The sequence below is a fragment of the Mustela nivalis genome (assembly GCF_964662115.1).
Source record: "Mustela nivalis genome assembly, chromosome: 1".
NCBI lineage: Eukaryota > Metazoa > Chordata > Mammalia > Carnivora > Mustelidae > Mustela > Mustela nivalis.
Window position 1 is genome coordinate 46,525,095 of NC_139020.1, and position 20,194 is coordinate 46,545,288.

General features: G+C 38.3%; 1 protein-coding gene across 1 annotated transcript in view; it reads right to left on the reverse strand.

Annotated features, from left to right (window-relative positions):
* Window positions 1-20,194, reverse strand: part of LOC309850322 (uncharacterized protein) — a gene marked incomplete at its 5' end in the record, with an annotated part of 320,372 nt that overhangs the window by 18,832 nt on the left and 281,346 nt on the right. The window lies entirely within an intron of this gene.

Sequence of the window (20,194 nt, forward strand, 5' to 3'; positions counted from 1 at the left end):
AGCTTCTGTCCTATAGGAGATCTCAATTGCAATGTTTTATTAAAATGCTATATGTTAAATGCTCTGGGATGCCTAAAGAAGGCTTTCAGGGGAGTAATATTAACATACAAAAGATCATTTGAGAAAGAGGAAACATCTGTTTCCACTGAATGCCACCAGAACCATTGCAAGTTGTCTCTGTGGGAAAGGTAGAAAATAAGGGCTGGGAAGAGTTGCTGTTCCCATTCCCCCATTCAATGGTGTTTCCATATAGAAGAAATCAGCATTGGGGCACCTGGGTGGTTAGGTCCTTTAGCAGTTGACTCTTGATTTCCTCTCAGGTCATGATCTCAGGGTCCTGTATTAAGCCCTGCAGGGGTGGGCTCCCCACTCAGCAGGGAGAGTCTGTTTCTCTGCCTCTCCCTCTGCTTGTGCTCTCACACCCTCTCTCTCACAGAAATAATATCTTTTAAGAAAATAAAAATTAGGGGCACCTGGGTGGCTCAGTGGGTTAAAGCCTCTGTCTTCGGCTCCAGTCATGATTCCAGGATCATGGGATCGAGCCCTGCATCGGGGCTCTCTGCTCAGCGGGGAGCCTGCTTCCCCTTCTTTCTGCCTGCCTGCCTCTTTGCCTACTTGTGACCTCTGTCAAATAAATGAAAATAAAAATCTTAAAAAAATAAATTTTAACTCTACATTAACTCTACATTAGTAGATATGTAGAGATAACTCTACATTAGTCAAAATTTTTTTTTGTTAGCTGAATTCTTAATGTTGAGTAATTTTAAGGATAAAAGTAATCCATATTTTTTAACATGACATGTCTCCAGTTATTGATTAGCGGCCTGTAGTATATGATAATTAGGGTAAGTTAGGGTTTAAAAGCTTAGGAAAAGAGCCCAAGCTGCTGATGGGAAATAAACATGTCCATCTTCCCATCCTGGTATGACCCACTGGGTTTTTCTCAGGGGCAAGGGCTGCCTACTCTGATTAGTCAGACTTCCCCTTCAATTGGTGTGCTTCACCCACTCAGATTTTTAAAATATTCTGCATAACATCCCTGAATCATCTTTATCAGAAATGTGACCTAATAATAAGAACAGCTTTGGTCAAGTGCTATTGTTTGCTCCCAGCTAAATGTGCTCTAGAGGAAATTCTCCATTTAGAGCAGAAACTAATGGCTCTGAGCAGAAACTAATGGCTCCATGCAGCTACTTGCTGAAATCTATATGATCTTCAGGAATCCAGGTCTCAGCAGGCAAAGGAAATGGAAATGCAGAAGAAAATTGAGAATAGAGCTATAGAAAATCCTACTCTTCTGTATTCAATGAAGGTTTTTATTTTTCCTTTTATAAGAAAACAACTTTCTTATTTATTATTTTCCTTGTATTGAGACATGTTACATAACTTCATAAAATACACTGAGCATCTATCAGATTCAGAAGGAAAACCTATCACGGATGAAGGTGGCCAAAAGGTACAAATGTCCAGTTATATGTTCTGGGGTTGTAATATACGATGTGGTAATTATAGTTCATGAAACTGTATTGTGTATATGAAGGTTGCTAAGAGAATAAACCATTAAAACTCTTACCATAAGAAGAAAAACTGTAACTGTTTGAAGTGATGGATGTTAATGAAACTTATTGTGGTAATCATTTCATAATATATGCATATATCAAATCATTATATTGTATACTCAAAATCAAACTAAAGCAGTTTTGTATATCAATTATATCTCAATAAAACTGGAAAAATATATAAAAAATGTGAACATTGTCTAAATTCACAAACATAAATATTTTTGATATATTTTCTTTATATAGTTCTGTGAAGTGAATAGAAGATACTAATATTACTCTCCTTTTACAGATGGCAAAACTGTTAAGTAATAAGAAATTCACATAGTTTGTAAGAGGCAGAGCCAAGATCATGAACAAAGAATTCCTGATTCCCTCAAGTCTTCACCAGCAGCAGCTTCCTGCCTTTGTTCTGATGAGTTGAACAAACTTGTGGCTTTTCTGAAAAAAGACACCTCCAACTTCAACTGACTCAGTCCTAATGAGCAAGATAGATTAGATGCTGATTATTTGCATGTAAAAGAACTCTTTGCTTAATAAAGCAGTTCCCTTGAGCATTCTTTAGTTCTTTTAAATGTTCAAAGTTTACCCTGTACCAGTACTCTTCTAGACTATGGGAATGCAGTGATCAACTAAATTGACAAAGTCTATATTTTCTTACAGTTTATATTCTAGTGTAGAAAACCACACAAACATATGTGATCAAACAAACATATAAGTATTGGGTTTTCAAGTCATGATAAGTGCTTGGAAGAAAAGTAAAGCAGGGTAAAGGACTATAAAATGACAGGCTATGGGGAGCTGTAATAGCATGAATGGGAATGTCTCTCTAAGGTTGTGACCTTTGAGCAGAGGAATGAATGGAGTCAGGTAGCAGCAGTCAGGTGAAGAAACAGAGCAGCAGACAAGGTAGGAGAAGGCGAGTGCTGTGCCCACACCCAGGTCTATAGAGCACTAAGAGTGCAGGGAAGGCTGGGCCACATCTTAGAAGGCATTGCCCAACAAAGATCAATAAGGGATGAAATCAGTCAGTCACTGGGGAAAAAAATCAAATAAAATAGACTTTAATAGATTAGAAAACAAAATTGAAAACCAAAAGGTCAGGGTGACTGAGCCTGGGTGCTCAGTCAATTAAACGTCTACCTTTGGCTCAGGTCATGATCCCCAGGTCCTGGGATCCAGCCCCATGTTAGGCTCCCTGCTCTCTTTCCCTCTGTGATCTCTTTCACTTTTGCTGTCTTTCAAATAAACAAATAAAATCTTAAAAAAAAAAAAAGTAAAGTAAAAGAAAACCAAAAGGCCTTAAGGACTCTAGTTGTCTACTTATACGTGGGACGTGTAAGACTGGTGGAGCAAAATAATTTGTCAGTAAATATTTACTGAATATTCAATATAGAAGTTTTATTCTTGGGGAAAAAAAAAAAGAATTCCTGACTCCATAAACAGCACATGTTCAAAGCAAAAGGATTATCCTCTATAACCAAAACTAGGTATTGAGCTTGGTGGAAGATGTCTTTCATTGTACACTGCAAACCAAGGTACACTTGCCTGATATTGCTTGTACTGTCTGTAGACCCTGAGTGGAAGCCCATGCTTATGCTCTCTGCCCATGCCCTCTTTCTCCTACTGTTGATTCCAACCAGAATGGACCTATATCCCAAGAGGGAGAAGCAGCCAAGACTTGATTAAGTTACTCGGATGCCATTTTGATAAGAATTTGAACTAAGACATCAGTGATCTTTAGACAATGGATCTTATAGGTGAGCTGAGCTCAAATGGAAACAGATCTAATGAGCTATTTGCATAGGAAAGAACAAAGAAAGTTCACTAGGAAAGAGAGAAGAAAAGAAGAAGAAAAGGAGTAAATTAACATTAAGAAACAGAGCAAAAGGATTTTCCCTGTAGAAGGTGTGGAATTGCCCAAAATTCTGCTTCAAAACTTCAACAGAAGCATATACCATTCATATAAAATACAGCATTGGTAGCTGGACAGAGACTACCATTGATTTTTATCCCAATTAACACCTCCAGTTATAAAGTTCCTACATTTGAATGACTTATTGATGAGGATGAGATAGGAGCTGAAGAATAGTCATCACTTGTCTACTAGTTGTTAAAATCATAGATCATCTAAAAATTTCTTCTGGACTCCCATTTTCAACTTCTCCACCCAAGTAGAGACCTGTAGCATCTAAGAACTGGAAGAGAATGCAGAATTCATCAAACCCAAGTAGGTCAAGATAATTTCATTTAGCCGCATAATATTCCCATGAGGTTGGGGCAGGCAGAGAATATGGATGGAGAAGTTTAGACACCAATAGGCCTTGTACAGGTCATGAAGCTTATGCATGACCAGGAATTCCTGGTTCTAGTCCTGTGTTTCTTCCTTAGCAACAGTTACATGACAGATCATACTTTATTCTCTTAAAACACTCCCCAGAAACACTTTGCCAAGCTCAGAGAGAACAGCAATCTTAAGACTTTCCACTTCAGAATAACAAGCCAGTGGACCCACACAACAGAAGACAGATCTTGAATGAACACAAATGAAACAGAAAGTAGGAAGTAGGAAGCGGAGGCCCTTCTAGGGCCTACTGATTTATAGAATTGGATATGTTCTAAAACTAAGCTTGCTACATGGTTCTATCCTTGTTTATTGGGATGAATTGCCCAAGTCATATGGTTTCCCCAAGTCCAACTTTCATCTGCCAGACAAAAATAATATTACTGATCACTAAGATGGTATGAAGAATTCAAATGAACAAAACAAAAGGAGAACTGGAGGCACAAAGAACTATGAAAGCATGGGTTGATAGAGCTAAAAAGAGGTTTTGACATGTAATCTAGCTTTGAAATATAGAATAAGATGAATTACAGTCCTCTGCCTTGGTAACTATTAGAGATGTCCATACACACATACTTGTATCTCCAGAACACTTTGTCACACAGTTGGGAAGAGTGCAGAAGAAAGTGGGATTCACCAATCTTATCCCACTACTCCCCTCCACTCTGGGCCTATTTTATCAGTTCAAGATGAGGGATTGCCTGGGAGAACAGAAATAGCCATGAAATAGGGTAAAATTATTTCCGCCAACTTTTTATCCATTTCTAGCCTTTCAACCACCTCCATCTCAATGCCGAGCTGTCCTCCTCCTCACTATATTTTTCCATATTCACTAATATATTCTTTATGTTATACATGATTATCCAAGGCCACTGACTTAAATAAGAATTGTTCTCTCCCAAGAAACAAGCTCCATTACTCTCTGGGCTTACAAAAGTAATAGCTATCACATAAACTTCATGTACTCCTCCACAAACACTAGTGGAGCCCTATAATTTATTAGGTACTAACTTCAGCTTATAGACAGTCTTCTCATACCATGGAAATTCTTAGCCAGATGAAATATAGCTAGATTGCAAAAGATGACAGTGTTAGAACTGTCAGATACATAGTAGGCCAATAAAGCCTGGTACTTATAACCCCCAGAGACTGAGAAGGCAATGATCCATGTGGGACAAGGCTGGGGCTTAAAATGCTAAATATGGGTAGGATCTGACATTGGCCTTGATCTTTCTGTTCTCTAGCCAGTTGCTGAGCCTGAGCTTTCATCAATGGACATGGGAGCATAAGGGCAGCTGAACTCTGAGCAGCCCCCACGAAATTTGAGAATATGAGTGACCAGCAGATATTGATCTGGTTCTGAAAGGGAGAGAAGCTGAAGGGAAGTATTTACAGAATTCTCTATTGATGTCCAGAAAGATGCCCCATTTTTCTCTCTTCAGTTGAAGTGGCATGTCTTAAACTCTCACAGGACTTACGAATAAACCAGACAGGCCTTGTTACCATCTGAAATTCTGTAACAAGTATTTTTCAGCCCTGGCCAGCATGAGGAGAACAGCAGAATTCCACACTGCAACGTCCAAGGAAATCAAAATATGAACCCCCTGTTGATATATTTTCTTTTGACACACACAATTTTGCTGAAACTGCTGACTTGGAATTTGAATGCAAAGGTGTTTTATCTGAAAATTCTATAAGAGCTTAGGGCTTCAGGAAAGTCCATTATACCCCTATGACTGTAATACCACATTGTCCTCTGATTCTAAATTCACTATATATTCTTACATCTAGAAGACACTTCAAAACAGTTCAAACTGTAATCCCAAATATAAACCTCTTTTTTATTATTCACTTTGTAATTGTGCACCAATGCCAAATATGAAAGATGCTTAATTTACTACTATAGCTAGCAGCATATCCATTTCCAGATTTCTGAGGCATCTACCAAGATCTATATCTCAGTCCACGTGCAAAAATATCATGGGCTGTGTGTAGATCTCTGTTTTCTAGGAAGATATGTGAGATGGAAATTGGCAAATTGCAATTGCACTTTAAAGTGTCTGGTGAAATTATCCTGGATCCTTGATGTATGGGAAAGCGGTTTGGATGGCTGACCAGACCAGACATTGTGCATGCTCCTGCCAGGGAAGCCAAAGCAATACACTGATCCATTCCAAACCACTGGGGGTGGGGAAAGCTGCTTAATTAGGGAAGTCTGTAGTTCTGAAGGCTGGGTGATTTAAATGTTCAGTGCGGAAAGTTATTGGTCAGTTGATAAGTCAGCCATGGTCTGAAGACTTTTTCTCTTAACATAACAATTTGTCTTCAGACTTCTTAAAACCTCAAGTAGACTCCACACAAGCCAAATATTTAGTGGTTTCGTGAAGTTTTTTTGGTATTCATGTCAACTGCAGTTCTTCAGAAACCCATTTAAAATGTTGTTTCTTTTCCATATGGCATTCTAAAAGGGAACACGGGATTACAAATTTAAGATTGTGACAAAAAAGAATGCTTTTTGTAACTGTTTCCATAACTTTCTAAACTTCTTAAATGACTTTGATTTATGTTGTGCCAAGAATTGAATACCATGTTTATCACTAGGATTGTGAATATCTATCTATCTATCTATACCCTTGGCAACTGGAATAACTATATGTATGGAGGCTTTTTTTTTTTTTTTTAAGAGTCTATTTATTTATTTGACAGAGTTCACAAGCAGGCAGAAAGGCAGGCAGAAAGAGGAGGAAGGAGGCTCTTCACTGAGCAGAGAGACTGATGAGGGACTTGATCCCAGGACCCTGAGATCATGACCTGAGCTGAAGGCAGAGGCTTTAACCCACTGAGCCACCCAGGCTCCCCATGTTGTAGGCTTTTAGTTTTTTTTGCTATGTTTTTAGGTTTGATTGACAGATTCCACAAATGAGTCTTGAACATTAAATCATCTGCTTCATCTCAATACCTTCCAAGCATCTTTAGCACAATTCTAAAGTTTAGGACTCAGAAAACTATTTGCAAATTTGATCTTGTTCTACCCTATTTTATTATATACACCAGGGATACCACATTTCCTTAGATTTTCAAACTTTTGTGGCTATAATTTTTCCCATTTTCATGAATATGAATATGAAAAGCCAAATAAGGAAGAATTCTCCCTTCTGAGAAGTCTTGAGGTCCCTGCCAAGCCCATGGCTCCTTTTAGGGTCGTTATCCATCTATAGATTGCATATCCTGTGATCCTCACCCCTCTCTCAAGTCTGGTTGCAGCTTCTCCAGCAAAAGAATATTTGTCTAACCCAAAGATAGCCACCTAAAGACTAAGCAAATGCCAAAAAAAGGGTCCGGCTAGAGAACTCTACACAAAATGGTGGAGTGACTGATTCCATCAAAGCTCTTACTGGAATCTGGCTGGGAGATGTACAAAGACAGTGAGAAGTGGGAAAGGACTTGAGAAATAAATGAAAGAAAATAGAAGATACACAAAAGGGTAGAAGCCTGAAGGCAGCAAAAAATAGGTAGAGAACAAAGCAGAAGGGAAACTGAACCGTGAACATGACAGAATATCATTAGGGTTGCCATGTATCACCATGGAGATTATTAAAAGTACTGTTCCATTCTGATTCTCTAGGTCTCTGTCAGTTTGGCTCTGGAGTTGCTGAGACTGGTTCCATTCCTTCCTATAACACATCTCTGTTAATAGGGATACAAAAACAGGCTTTTTAGAGTTTCTGACAAGTGTATTAGAACCTAAGTCAAAAATTCATTTACTATGAAATGAAGCACCTATTTTATAGATAGATGTTCTGACAAGTTCTATGAGGGCTATAAAGTGAAATTTGCAATTACCCTTCTTAGTTTAAAGAGTAAGACCATAGACTACTGATGAAGGCAGTAAAGGGTTAAAATTGGGCACTTTGAAGACATACTGCCTGCTTACAAATCCTGTACCAATATCAACTAGCAGTATGGCTGTCTCCTTGAGGTCAGGTTTCCTAATCTATAAAATGGGGTACCATTCTCCAAACTACCAATTAATGTTCTTGTGAGGATTATAAGAAGGAAGTTCTGTAAAGGGTTTGGAACAGAGTTCAGAATAACTGAGATTGCCCACACCCTTCCCAGGTATCTGAGGCCTTCGTGGCAAAGAAAGGAATTGGGTGGATTAGAAGCAACTCTGCACAAACCCATTCCTCATAGGAAGACATTCCATACACGAAACCAGGCAGTGTGGTTGGAGAGTTACACCTGTATCCCAAGGCAGCTTTCTATAGAACAGATATCCACTTGGTGACCTTGATCCTTGGCACAGAGGAATCCTCCTCTCATCGGTCACTCACATTCCAAGGAAGGAATTTGGCTGTCCTTCCTCATCACCCTCTCTTTGCTCCTCTCTTTGCCAGACATCTGCTACATATGCTGCTGGTCTTGTGTCTGCTTCATCTTTCCCCACATGATCTTCATCTCTCCCCTTTTCTTTCCTCCTCATACTTTCTTACAGGAAAGAACCAGGGGCAATTTTCTTACAACATACTTAACCACACAAAACATATATTTCCCACTTGGCTCTGGTGTGTTCATGAGTCGATCAAGACCATCTGCGCTTGCATATCCAATATCCCCCAGTATACCCCACCCCCTAAATCTAATCCTTTCTGTGTAATGTAACAGGGTCTTTGTGCTACAAAGCCCTTAATAATTTTTAAACAAAATTGCCTTAATATATAGCAATTGCTAAATGCAATACGGAAATATTTATTTCTCTTGCCAACTAGATTCCAGTCTGTGGCTGCTTTGCACAACTTGCAGAACTCTATGTGATACAAACCGTACAAGACACATGTCTTAAAAGCTACTCCTTTGGGGAGTCTAGAAACACATCATATTCAATTCTATAAGAGATGAACATTGCAAATTATCAGCAAATTAATTGCCCAGGGCAAGAACCCAAGCCAGCTTTATAATGTTTAATTTCCTCTTGACCCTTCTATGACTGATATTTGATAGGCAATACTGAGTCTTTCCTGTTGCACCTGATTTCTAAGTGTGGACTTGTGCTTATCATCATGGTAAAACACTCAGGCATAAACTCTACTGACAGAAATCCAGTTGGAAATTAACACCATCAGAATATCCTGGAATGTAATATACTATTGTCATGTATAAGCACTAAAAATAAAAAAAGTAATTTTTGTAAGCTAATATTTATAAATTTTATAATGTTCATGAATTTTCCAGTATATGTGGATATATTAAATTACTATTCTTATAGGAATTCTTAAAACCCCACAATATCATGCGCCAATGAATCTTAAATTTTCTGAATTCTACTGCATCATTCAACAAATGCTGGTTGAACCCTTTGTTGTACTCAATACACTTGGATAGTATTCTTCTGTGAAGAATACAACAAATCAGATACACATTTTGGTCCTAAAAGTTTATGATTCAGTAGAAGAAATGAGACAGACATACATGTGGTAGGCAGATTATTAACCACACAAAGATGTCCACTCCTCAGTCTCTACAACCTGTCAGTATGTTACCCTAGATGGCAAAAGGTACTTTTGTGATTTGTGATTAAGATTAAGCACTTTGTGATGAAAGTGATTATCCTGGATTATTTGAATGGGTTTGGACTAATCCCATGATTCCTTAAAATCAGAGAAACTTCTCCAAATCTGCAGTCAGAAGGAGATGTAAATGATTCACATTACTGGTTTTGAAGGTAAAGGGGGCCATAAGCCAAAGATTGTGAATAGCCTCAAGAATCTGGAAGAGGCAAGGAAATGAATTCTCCCCTAGAACCTCCAGAAAGAAATACAGTCCTGTCCACAACTTGATCTTAGCCAAGTGAGAGCCATGCCAGATTTCTTACTTCCAGAACTATAAGGTAGAAAATGTGCATTGCTCTAAGTTATTAATTTGTGGTAATTTGCGATAGTAGTAATAGGAAACTAATATAATGCATAATTTATACGAGTTAGAAAGGGCCAATTGTTATAGAAGAAATACAATGAATGAGATATTAAATTAAGATTAGCATGACAAAATTGACTATATTTATCCTCTTTCTTAACTCCAGATTTGTATTCCTTGTATTTGTAACAAATAACACCCATATCAAAATAGCATCAAAATGTCTTCCTTATCTTCCCAGGAGCTCTGCAGCAAAAAGCTAAGAAGACCATGCACATGAGGTGAGTGACTCATACAAGATGGGAAGCTGGCTAATGGTTAGCCCTGAATTTAACAAAGTTAACACCCAAGAAAAAGTTTCCAAACTTTGACTAAGCCAAAAGTAAGTTTCTGGGATCAAAATGACAAGTTCATGATAGAATCCTACATGGTATTTATTTAAATACCATGCTATTTAAATAAAACCTTGTTTTCTCTTTAAAATGTATTCATAAAACATTCCTCGAGTCCTCAACAAGATAAAGAAACTGGGACCAAATATTGATACTTTTGCTGTAGTCTGCATGGTGAGTCAAGGATAGAGTTGTAATTGCTAAAATGTCTGGCCAAATGGAAAATATTTTTTTTTAATTTTTTATTTTTATAAACATATATTTTTATCCCCAGGGGTACAGGTCTGTGAAACGCCCAGTTTACACACTTCACAGCACTCACCAAAGCACATACCCTCCCCAATGTCCATAATCCCACCCACTTCTCCCAAACCCCCTCCCCCCAGCAACCCTCAGTTTGTTTTGTGAGATTAAGAGTCACTTATGGTTTGTCTCCCTCCCAATCCCATCTTGTTTCATTGATTCTTCTCCTACCCACTTAAGCCCCCATGTTGCATCACCACTTCCTCATATCAGGGAGATCATATGATAGTTGTCTTTCTCTGCTTGACTTATTTCGCTAAGCATGATACGCTCTAGTTCCATCCATGTTGTCGCAAATGGCAAGATTTCATTTCTTTTGATGGCTGCATAGTATTCCATTGTCTATATATACCACATCTTCTTGATCCATTCATCTGTTGATGGACATCTAGGTTCTTTCCATAGTTTGGCTATTGTGGACATTGCTGCTATAAACATTCGGGTGCACGTGCCCATTTAGATCACTACATTTGTATCTTTAGGGTAAATACCCAATAGTGCAATTGCTGGGTTATAGGGTAGTTCTATTTTCAACATTTTGAGGAACCTCCATGCTGTTTTCCAGAGTGGCTGCACCAGCTTACATTCCCACCAACAGTGTAGGAGGGTTCCCCTTTCTCCGCATCCTCGCCAGCAGCTGTCATTTCCTGACTTGTTGATTTTAGCCATTCTGACTGGTGTGAAATGATATCTCATTGTGGTTTTGATTTTATTTCCCTGATGCCGAGTGATATGGAGCACTTTTTCATGTGTCTGTTGGCCATCTGGATGTCTTCTTTGCAGAAATGTCTGTTCATGTCCTCTGCCCATTTCTTGATTGGATTATTTGCTCTTTGGGTGTTGAGTTTGCTAAGTTCTTTATAGATTCTGGACACTAGTCCTTTATCTGATATGTCGTTTGCAAATATCTTCTCCCATTCTGTCAGTTGTCTTTTGATTTTATTAACTGTTTCCTTTGCTGTGCAAAAGCTTTTGATCTTGATAAAATCCCAATAGCTCATTTTTGCCCTTGCTTCCCTTGCCTTTAGTGATATTCCTAGTAAGATCTTGTGGCGGTTGAGGTCGAAGAGGTTGCTGCCTCTGTTCTCCTCAAGGATATTGATGGAGTCCTTTCTCACATTGAGGTCCTTCATCCATTTTTAGTCTATTTTCGTGTGTGGTGTAAGGAAATGGTCCAATTTCAATTTTCTGCATGTGGCTGTCCAATTTTCCCAACACCATTTATTGAAGAGGCTGTCTTTTTTCCATTGGACATTCTTTCCTGCTTTGTCGAAGATTAGTTGACCATAGAGTTGAGGGTCTATTTCTGGGCTCTCTATTCTGTTCCATTGATCTATGTTTCTGTCTTGGTGCCAGTACCATGCTGTCTTGATGATGACAGCTTTGTAATAGACCTTGAAGTCCAGAATGTGATGCCACCAACGTTGGCTTTCTTTTTCAATATTCCTTTGGCTATTCGAGGTCTTTTCTGGTTCCATATAAATTTTAGGATTATTTGTTCCATTTCTTTGAAAAAGATGGATGGTACTTTGATAGGAATTGCATTAAATGTGTAGATTGCTTTAAGTAGCATAGACATTTTCACAATATTTATTCTTCCAATCCAGGAGCATGGAACATTTTTCCATTTCTTTGTGTCTTCCTCAATTTCCTTTATGAGTACTTTATAGTTTTCTGAGTATAAATTCTGTGTCTCTTTGGTTAGGTTTGTTCCTAGGTGTCTTATGGTTTTGGGTGCAATTGTAAATGGGATTGACTCCTTAATTTCTCTTTCTTCTGTTTTGTTTTTGGTGTAGAGAAATGCAACTGATTTCTGTGCATTGATTTTATATCCTGACACTTTACTGAATTCCTATACAAGTTCTAGAAGTTTTGGAGTAGAGTCTTTTGGGTTGTCCACATATAGTATCATATCATCTGCGAAAAGTGATAGTTTGACTTCTTCTTTGACGATTTGGATGCCTTTAATTTCCTTTTGTTGTCTTATTGCTGAGGCTAGGACTTATAGTATTATATTGAATAGCAGTGGTGATAATGGACATCCCTGCCATGTTCCTGAACTTAGTGGAAAAGCTTTCAGTTTTTCTCCATTGAGAATGATATTTGCGGAGGGTTTTCCATAGATGGCTTTGATAATATTGAGGTATGTGCCCTCTATCCCTACACTTTGAAGAGTTTTGATCAGGAAGGGATGCTGTACTTTGTCAAATGCTTTTTTAGCATCTATTGAGAGGATCATAAGGTTCTTGTTCTTTCTTTTATTGATGTGTTGTATCACATTAATTGATTTGCAGATGTTGAACCAACCTTGCAGCCCTGGAATAAATCCCACTTGGTCGTGATGAATAATCCTTTTAATGTACTGTTGAATCCTATTGGCTAGAATTTGGTGAGAATTTTCGCATCTGTGTTCATCAAGGATATTGGTCTATAGTTCTCTTTTTTGATTGGATCTTTGTCTGGTTTTGGGATTAAAGTGATGCTGGCCTTATAAAATGAGTTTGGAAGTTTCCTTCCATTTCTATTTTTTGGAATAGTTTCAGGAGAATAGGAATTAGTTCTTCTTTAAATGTTTGGTAAAATTCCCCCGGGAAGCCGTCTGGCCCTGGGCTTTTGTTTGTTTGGAGATTTTTAATGACTGTTTCAATCTCCTTACTGGTTATGGGTCTGTTCAGGCTTTCTATTTCTTCCTGGTTCAGTTGTGGTAGTTTATATGTTTCTAGGAATGCATCCATTTCTTCCAGATTGTCAAATTTGTTGGCGTAGAGTTGCTCATAGTATGTTCTTATAATAGTTTGTATTTCTTTGGTGTTAGTTGTGATCTCTCCTCTTTCATTCATGATTTTATTTATTTGGGTCCTTTCTCTTTTCTTTTTGATAAGTCTGGCCAGGGGTTTTTCAATTTAATAAATTTTTCAAAGAACCAGCTCCTAGTAAACCCCTGTAACATATGCTTTAACCCAATCAGAAGAGATCCCAGATTGTGAGGGGGGGGGAGAAAGGAGATAAAGAGAGGTTCAGAAAGAAATAAAGGGCAAAAAAAGGAAAGAAAGAAAAGAATTAAAAAAGAAAATGAATAAAATATAAAATATATATATATATATGTATTAGATAAACTAGTTAAAAAACGTTAAAACGAAAAGGGTAAAAGTTAAAAAAAAATTTAGCAGAAGAAGAGAAAAAAAATGAAAAAGAAAAGATAATTAAATTAACTGCAAGACTAAAGAATCATAGGGAGAAAGCCATGAGTTCCCTACTTTGCTTTCTCCTCCTCTGGAATTCTGCTGCTCTCCTTGGTATTGTAACTGCACTCCTTCGTAGGTGAACTTGGTCATGGCTGGATTTCTTGTTGATCTTTTGGGGGAGGGGCCTGTTGTAGTGATTCTCAAGTGTCTTTGCCCCACGCAGAATTGCACCGCCCTTACCAGGGTCCAGGCTGAGTAATCCGCTCGGGTTTGCTTTCAGGAGCTTTTGTTCCCTGAGCGCTTTCTGTAGAGTCTTGGAGGATGGGAATACAAATGGCAGCCTCCTAGTGTCAGGCCTGGAGGAGCCGAGAGCCCAGGGCCCCACTCCTCAGTGTGCCCTCAGAGAACAGTGCCCAATTACTCCCATCTCCATGGTCTCTGGCCGCACTCCGAGCTCACCGAGGTGACAGGTTCAAGGTAATCCCGAGCTAGGAGCTCACTCCTTGGCTCTGTCTCTGTAGCCAGCTTCCCCGTTCTAATACCTGTAAGCTCTGCGACACTCAGACACCCCCGATCCTTCTGTGACCCTGCGGGACCTGAGGCCACTCTGATCCTGCTTAGGCTTCACTCTGGTTTAGTCTCTGGAGCGATGTCCCTCAGCGGAACAGACTTTTAAAAGTCTTGATTTTGTGCTCCATCGCTCTTCCACTCACCGGGAGCCAGCCCCTCCCTCCTGGGTCTATCTTCCCATCGCTTTGGATTCACTTCTCCGCCAGTCCTACCTTTCAGAAAGTGGTTATTTTACTGTTTCTAGAATTGCTGTTCTTCTCTTTGATCTGCTGATGGGTTTGTAGGTGTTTGCAATCTTTAGATAAGCTATCTAGCTGATCTCCTGCTAGCTGAAGTAGTCTCAGCCTGCTACTTCTCCACCATCTTGACTCCTCCCTCCCAGACCTATTACTATTAATGAAATTGAATCAGTCAGCAAAGAATTCCCCAAAAGTCCAGGACCAAAATGCTTCACAGGTAAGTTCTACCAAACATTTAGAGTTAATACCTAGGCTTCTTGAACTATTTCAAAAAATTGAACAGGAAGGAATGTTTCTAAACTCATTATACAAGGCTACCATTATTTGGCTATCAAAATCAGACAAAGACACTATAAAAAAAGAAAATTATAGGCCAATATCTTTGGTGAACATAGACACAAAATCAGCAACCAAATATTAGCAAACCAATACAATAGCAACAATACATTAAAAGAATCACAAACTGTGATCAAATGGGACTTATTTTAGGAAAGTAATGATGGTTCAATATCCAGAAAACAATCAATGTGATACACTATATTAACAAAATGGAGAATAAACATCATATAATTATCTTAATAGATGTGTAAAATGAATCTGACAAACTCAACATACCTTTATGATAAAAATTCTCAACAAAGTGGATATAGAGGGAAAGTACCTCAATATAATAAAATCCATATATGACAAACCCACTGCCAAAATCATACTCAAAAATGAAAAGTTTAAAGTTTTTCCTCCAAAATCATGAACAAAACAAGGATGCTCACTCTTGTTATGTTTATCAAACAGAACATAGTATTGGAAGTCACAGTCAGAACAATTAGGCATGAAGAAATAAAGGGCATCCAAATTGAAAAGGAAGGAGTATAATTGTCATTATTCAGAGATGTGGATTCTATATGTAGAAAACCCTAAAGCTTCTACCCAAAAAACTATTAGAAGCAATAAATAAAATCAGTAAATTTGCAGATACAAAAGCAATATGCAGAAATCTGTTGCATTTGTAGACACTAAGAACAAACTGTCAGAAAGATAAATTATGGGAGGAGTCAAGATGGCGGAGAAGTAGCAGGCTGAGATGACATCAGGTAGCAGGAGATCAGCTAGATAGCTTATCAAACCATTTCAAATGCCTACAAATCCAACAGGAGATCAAAGAGAAGAAGAGCAGCAATTAAAGAAACAGAAAATCGACCACTTTCTGAAAGGTAGGACTGGCAGAGAAGTGAATCCAAAGCAAAGGGAAGATAGGCCTTGGGGTGGGGGAGTGGATGGCTCCCGGCAAGCAGCGGAGCAATGGAGCAGAAAATCAGGACTTTTAAAAGTCAGCTCCGCTGAGGGACATCACTCCAGAGGTGAAGCTGGGGTGAAGCCCATGCGGGGACAGCATGGTCTCATGTCCTGCAGGGTCACAGAAGGATCAGGGGTGTTTGAGTGTCTCAGAGCTCACAGGTATTAGAGCTGGGAATCTGGCTACAGAGATAGAGCTGAGGAGTGAGCTCGCAACTTGGGATTACCTTAAATTGTGATCCGTGGCACAGGCCACTTCTCTGTGTGTGGAGATTCCACAAGATCCAGGGAGACACCCCTGGAAGAGCACAGGGATCTGCAGAGTTTGGAGACTCCTGGCAGGGCTGTTTGCCAGAGACAGAGACACTAGGTCACAGTCTGGGTGGGCTCAGAGCACAGCCAGAGGCCAGGGAGATGGGAGTGATTGAGAGCTTTTCTCTGAGGGTTCACTGAGGAGTGGGGCCCTAAGCTCTTGGCTCTTCCAGGCCAGAGATTGGGAGGCTGCCATTTTCCCCATCCTCCAGAACTCTACAGAAAGCAGTCAGGGAGCAAAAGCTCCTGAAAGGGAACCTGAGCGCATTACTTGGCTTGGCCCCTGGTAAGGGTGGGGCAATTCCGCCTCGGGCAAACACACTTGAGAATCACTACAACAGGCCCCGCCCCCAGAAGATCAGCAAGAAGTCCAGCCAAGAACAAGTTTACTTACCAAGGAGAACAGCAGAATTCCAGAGGAGGAGAAAGCAAAGCATGGAATTCATTGCTTTCTACCCATGATTCCTTAGTATTGCAAAGTTGATTAATTTTTTTAATTTTATTTTTTTCTATGCTAAATTTTTTTAACTTTTACTCTTTCCTCTTTTAACATTTTTTAACTAGTTTATATTAACAATACCTTTCAAAAAATATTTTTTGAACCTTCATTATTATGGTCATATTTTATCCCTTATTGTATCTAACTACTTTTTGTATACACATAGGGTTTTTTCTTCTAAAAAATTTGGGATACAAATTCTTCTAATAGATCAAAATATATCCTAACTCTAGCACAGGGCTTTGTTCTAGTCTCAAGCCTGAGCAAATTCTCTACACTTTCTTTTTCTTTAATCTCCCAACCAACTTATCAACTCCTTTTTTAGAAATCAAAAAAAAATTTTTTTACATTGTTATAGTCATATTCCATCCATTCATCATGTGTACCCTTATATATGTTTTTCATTCTTTAAAATTTTGGGAGGTGGTTTCTTCTAAGAGACCAAAATACTCCCCAAATTAAGTGGGTGACTCTGTTCTATTCAACAGTATAATATATATATATATTTTTTCCTTTTTATGTTTTTTTCTTTATTTTTTTCCTTTTTTAATTTTTTCCCCAAAACTTCTTTTTACTCCTTTTCTTCCTCCCATGATTTGGGGTCTCTTCTGATTTGGTTCAAGCACATTTTCCTGTGGTCTTTGCCACCCTTTTAGTATTTTATTTGCTCTTTCATATATTCTTATCTGGATAAAATGACAAGGCTGAAAAACTCACCACAAAAAAAAGAACAAGAGGCAGTACCAAAGGCCAGGGACTTAAACAATATGGACATTAGTAATATGTCAGATCTAGAGTTAAGAATGATGATTCTCAAGGTGCTATCTGTGTTTGAAAAGGCATGGAAGATATTAGAGAAGCCATTTCTGGTGAAATAAAAGAACTAAAATCTTACCAAGTTGAAATGAAAAAAGCTATTAATGAGGTACAATCAAAAATGGAGGCTCTTACTGCTAGGATAAATGAGCCAGAAGAGAGGATTAGTGATATAGAAAACAAAAGAACAGAGAATAAAGAAGCTGAGCAAAAGAGAGACAAACAACTAGTGGACCATGAGGGGAGAATTCAAGAGATAAGTGATACCATAAAACAAAACAACATTAGAATAACTGGGATTCCAGAAGAATAAGATAGAGAGAGGGGAGCAGAAGGTATATTGGAGAGAATTATTGTAGATAATTTCCCTAATATGGCAAAGGGAACAAGCATCAAAATGAGGTGCAGAGAACCCCCCCCCCCAAATCAGTAAGAATGAATCCAAACCCCGTCATCTATTAGTAAAATTTCCAAGTCTTAGCAACAAAGAGAAAATCCTGAAAGCAGCCTGGGACAAGAAGTCTGTAGCATACAATGGTAAAAATATTAGATTGGCAGTAGACTTATCCACAGAGACCTGGCAGGCCAGAAAGAGCTGGCATGATATATTCAGAGCATTAAATAAGAAAAACATGCAGCCAAGAATACTATATCCAGCTAAACTATCATTTAAATTAGAAGGAGGGATAAAAAGCTTCCAGGACAAACAAAAACTAAAAGAATTTTCAAACACCAAACCAGCTTTACAGGAAATATTGAAAGAGGTCCTCTAAGCAAAGAGAGAGCCTAAAAGTAGTAGATCTGAAAGGAACAGAGACAATATCCAGTAATAGTTACCTTACAGTCAACACAATGACACTAAATTCATATCTCTCAATAGTTACCCTGAATGTAAATGGGCTAACTGCCCCAATCAAAAGACACAGGATATCAGAATGAATAAAAAACCAAAAACCCATCAATATGCTGTCTACAAGAAACTCATCTTAGACCCAAAGAAACCTCCAGATTTAAAGTGAGGGGGTGGAAAACAATTTACCATGCTAATGGACATCAAAGAAAGCTGGGTGGCAATCCTTATATCAGATCTATTAGATTTTAAGTCAAAGACTATAATAAGTAATGAGAAAGGACAATATGTCATACTTAAAGGGTCTGACCAATGAGAACATGTAACAATTTTAAATATCTATGCCCCTAACATGGGAGCAGCCAACTATATAAACCAATTAATAACAAAATCAAAGAAACACATCGATAATAATACAATAATAGTAGGGGACTTTAACACTCCCCTCACTGAAATGGACGATCATCTAAGCAAAAGATCAACAAGGAAATAAAGGCCTTAAATGACACACTGGGCCAGATGGACATCACAGATATATTCAGAACATTCCATCCCAAAACAACAGAATACACATTCTGCTCTAGTGTACATGGAACATTTTCCAGAATAGATCAAATCCTGGGTCATAAGTCAGGTCTCAACTGGTACCAAAGATTGGGATCATCCCCTGCAAATTTTCAGACCACAATGCTCTGAAGCTAGAACTCAATCACAAGAGGAAATTTGGAAAGAACCCAAATACATGGAGACTAAACTGCATCCTTCTATAAACTGAATGGATCAACCAAGAAATTAAAGAAGAATTGAAAATTTCATGGAAACAAATGATAATGAAAACACAACAGTTCCAAATCTGTGGGACACAGCAAAGGCAGTCCTGAGTGGAAAATATATAGCGATTGCAAGCCATTCTCAAGAAACAAGAAAGGTCTCAAATACACAACCTAACCCTACACCTAAAGGAGCTAGAGAAAGAACAAGAAAGAAAGCCTAAACCCAGCAGGAGAAGAGAAATCATAAAGATCAGAGCAGAAATCAATGAAATAGAAACCAAAAACACCAACAGAACAAATCAACGAAACTAGGAGCTGGTTCCTTGAAAGAATAAATAAGATTGGCAAACCCCTGGCCAGACTTATCGAAAAGAAAAGAGAAAGAACCCAAATAAATAAAATCATGAATGAAAGAGAATACTTCACAACCAACACCAAAGAAATAAAACAATTATGAGAACATATTATGAGCAACTATATGCCAGCAAATTTGCCAATCTGGAAGAAATGGGTGCATTCCTAGAGACATAAAAACTACCACAACTGAACCAGAAAGAAATAGAAAACCTGAACAGAGTAATAACCAGTAAGGAGATTGAAACAGTCATCAAAAATCTCCAAATAAACAAAAGCCCAGGGCCAGATGCCTTCCCAGGGGAATTCTACCAAAAATTTAAAGAACTAATTCCTATTCTCCTGAAACTGTTCCAAAAAATAGAAATGGATGGAAAACTTCCAAACTCATTTTATGAGGCCAGAATTACCTTGATCCCAAAACCAGACAAGGATCCCATCAAAAGAGAGAATTACAGAACAATATTTTTGATGAACACAGATGTGAAAATTCTCACCAAAGTACTAGTCAATAGGATCTAACAGTATATTAAAAGGATTATTCACCATGACCAAGTGGGATTTATTCCAGGGCTGCAAGGTTGGTTCAACATCCACAAATCAATGTGATACAATACATTAATAAAAGAAAGAACAAGAACCATAAGATACTCTCAATAGTTTTTGACAAAGAACAGCATCCTTTCCTGATCAAAACTTTTCAAAGCATAGGGATAGAGGGGACATACCTCAATATCATCAAAGCCATCTATAAAAAACCCACCACGAATATCATTCTTAATGGAGAAAAAC